The following is a 3,777-nucleotide window of genomic DNA, read 5'->3' on the forward strand; positions in this document are numbered from 1 at the left end:
CCAAGACTAGACTGGATGAAGAGCAGAGCAATATGGTCTAGCCCCAGAGCTGATGCTGCTATGAGCAAGGTGACTGGGCTAAGGGTCTCCTGAGGTCCCTTCTACCCTGGAGAAGTCCATTAATCTTCCCACTCTTGACCTTCTCTTGTTGATATCAGGGAAAGCACGCAGGTACCCTGTGACAGTGGAAGCAGGCCAGCTTTATTGTCCTCTTCCAGACAGAATTATTTAGATGCAGGGCTTCTTGGCAGGAATTCCCCAAACAGCCATGAGCAATACTTTGTTTCACTTTTAATTTCCTTGTCTTTTTGCTTTCCCATTTCATAAGTTTGTCTCTTTTGCCATTCTGATCGCTTCCCATACACGTTACATTTTGTTGTTCTTGTTGTGTTTTTATTATATTTTGACATAACAGGAGTTTCAGTCCCAAAGGATCTTGAGAAACTTGGGGTGAATCAGACAACAGATACCTCATGAAGATTTACCAGAGAAGTGTCAAGTCCTGGGCCTAGGCAGGAATAATTCCATCCATGAGGAGAGACTGAGGGACCTGGGTGTCTTTAGACTGGTGAAGTAGAGGCAAAGGGCATTAGAACAGTAGCCTGTGACTGCTTGAAGGACGGTTTCAGAGATGAGGGAGCTTTTCTTGGTAGTGGGAAACAGCATGAGAAGCGGAAAAAGACACAAACAGCAGCTTGCGGGGTTTATTTAGATGTGACTATAGAAAAAAAAATGTTACTCAAAGGGTAGTGCTGTGGTGCTGCCGATCAGCCAGAGGGTGTCTGTGGTCAGGTGTTGGCTTTGTGTTTCAAGGAAAAACAAGTGAGGACAGGAAGACATCAGGAGAGGCAGGGAGATCCCGGGGTGAGAGCAAGGCAGGGAAGATGGCTGTGTGTGTACAGGCTGCAGGGAAACAAGCGCAGGCACGGGAAAGCATAGGACATCCTGAGGTGGAGATGGCTGAGGGCACTGCCATGGCTGAAAGCCTCCAACAGAACTCAGGTCTCTGTCCCCTTGGCTGTGGCTGGTGTCACTGCCACCGAGGAGAAGTCAAGAAGACACTTGAGAGTGTCAAGAAGACACTGTTTTAATAAAGCACTGTGGCCTTGGTGCCTCCTTGTTCCCTGGGAGACCAGGAGGTGCTGTATCATGGTCCTGCACRCAGCACTGTGCACCYKCACCCACAAACAAGCCCCAGGAAGAGCCCTGWGCAATGCATGATGGAAAGGATCAGCYTTCCCAGGGGCTGCTGTCASTGCCTGCTCAYYCTGCTTGATAACACACATCAAGGTTGACCTGGCATTGCCTTTGCCTACCTGCCTACCTGCAATCAGTGCCTCCTACTTCCTGCTCTATTCAGTCCCCAGAGAACCTTTGTTGGTAATGGCCCACAGTGGGACCTGTTATTCTCCAAGAAACTTGGGAAATGTTTCTGACTTTAACTTCTTGAGAGGTTTGTTCAGCTTCCTCTCAGTATCTGAGGCTCATGGTCTCAGTACCAAATGCACTCAAGGGGTCATTAAAYAGCCCAAACATCTAGGGAGGCATGCCTCTTTCTATTATTTTCTTCACTTCTTTAGTTCTTCTGTGGCTAATTGGAGCGGCTAATTGGAGAGTGTATTTTAAAAAGTAACATTCCATTGAGCATCTGAAAAAGAAAGATGTCCACTTTTTAAACTTTCTTTATTCTTCATCTTTCTGATTAAGTGATACCCACATTCKCCAATTGATAATGACCCACAGTGYCTCTTGATGAAGTCTGGACATGCAGAAAAAGCACTATTTTTGGCAGGAGATATGTATGGACAACCTACCTCCTGACATCTCTACTTGTGCCATTTCTCTCATCTGCCACTGGGAACTTTCATCCCTCTTGTTAAAATCTAGCATTTTTCAATGCAAGGCTGTAGCTGAATGATACAGTTCATGTGCACCAATTCCCACCAGATTTCCTTAGAGACGTAGCTGAAAGCAGACACAGAAGGTTTTTATTTAAAAACAAACAAACAAACAAACAAAAATACAAAAAAGGGGACATGACTGCAGCGTTGATTGTGAGGTCACCTTCTCTGCAGCTGCCTGATTGGCCCTCAGCAGATGTGCTGGCCAGCAGGCTTTGTGATGTCACCCAGAACCTCAGAGAGTCCACCCAGCAGAAGTGACCATCTTGGGGAGAGGAGGGGATGACACAGGTGAGGGGGACCCATCTGGGTGCTGATTGTGAGGGAACCTCTGCTGCAGCCACCCCACCAGCATGCACCCAACAGGCAGGCAGGCACAGCTTGTGGCCACCCTGCTCAGGACTAGCCCTCTGCGGAAGACCTGTCACCAAGCTACGTACAGCTCCTCACTTAGATCTTCTCCAAGCTCAGTGAGTTACCCCTGTAGCCCAGAGACACCACGGACATTATCTGGAGGCTTCCTTTGTTAGCTCAGTCTTCCAAAAATAGCCCATGACGTATTGTTACCAGTCACAGGGTTTTTTATAGCGTGATACCAAGAAGAAATCATTCTGCAGGCTTCAATGTATGAAGGGTGAGTGAGCTGAACTGTGCGAGGCCAGCTGGCATAGCCCCGGACCACGTTCAGGGTACCTGCCCCTCATTTGCTTTTATCCATACCGCACTGCCAAGAGGGGACTTTTGTCCAAATTAGCCTCGGGGGCTTCACTTGCAAAGAAGAGTYCATGGGTGAGCTAATGCCCAGGCTGTGTGTGGGCTGATCAGGCAAGAGCTTCAGAACCTRCARGYCTCAACCAGCCCRRTGACACATTTCAAAATGTGCTCAGCWGAGCTGGACGCTTACACTGTCAGATCAGAAATGCCTCTCTTAGAGAAGAGYGGAGCATGTGGAAAGGGAAGGGACATACTTCTGAGGGAGCTTGCAAGTTACATGCACAAAACAGCTTCAGCTTTGCAAGCTGATTCTCAGTTATGCCTGCTRRCTTGCAGGCAAGTGCTTGAGCTTYACTACTCACTGTAGTCACGACATATCTAAGAGAAACAGTTTTAAAAGCCAATTATTTTTTCAAGAAATATTTTACCTTTGGAAGATTCCCTTATTTTGATCATTTTAAAAGCTAATGACTTTGGCATTTCTGCCACTTGGAAGAGTACCTCTGAGTGCTCCACTGTAGCAAGACCAGTGTCCTATTAACTATGTGGSTGAAAGAAGCCTCTTGTGCTACAAAGTGTCCTCTGAGGTCTCCTGCTGGATGTCAGCCYCTGGACGACTGGGGTTAGAGCCCAGGGCAGTACACAGTGTGCAGGRTGCAGCAGAGAGGCCYGAAGCAGTGAGGCCTTCAGCAAGAAGAGTTCAAGATCCTCTCTAGAATTCACTGGATTGGAGTTSGGTTAATTGGAAGGTTAATTAAGGGCTAACTGGGGGATACTACTGCATTGTAAGCAAAGAGTTTCTAGCGACTTACCAGATGAGAAGCATGTCTACACCAATGATGTATACGGATAGTATCCCCACATAGCCTTTGCTAATAGAAGAGGGAGGCAACTACTACATTGTTGGCCTAAAAAGACTCGTGGTTGGACAGACCCCAGAAGTGTTAAATTCAAGAATCTCCAGCAAGGAATCCTTTCTGAAAGGTGACCTCTCATACTCCAAATACTCTAAGCAGCATATTTCTATGTATTTCACAGTTTGTGTGGGACATCTGGCTGCAGATCCTGGCAAGAGGTGAAGACACTCAAGGGCTGAACCTTAGTGGGCAGAAGGCAACAGGCCCACTGGCTTTCTACATCACTGTAGAGCTCTGCAGGTGTC

Source organism: Rhea americana, unplaced genomic scaffold, assembly GCF_003343005.1.
Source record: "Rhea americana isolate MKP2758 unplaced genomic scaffold, rheAme1 scaffold_814, whole genome shotgun sequence".
Lineage (NCBI taxonomy): Eukaryota > Metazoa > Chordata > Aves > Rheiformes > Rheidae > Rhea > Rhea americana.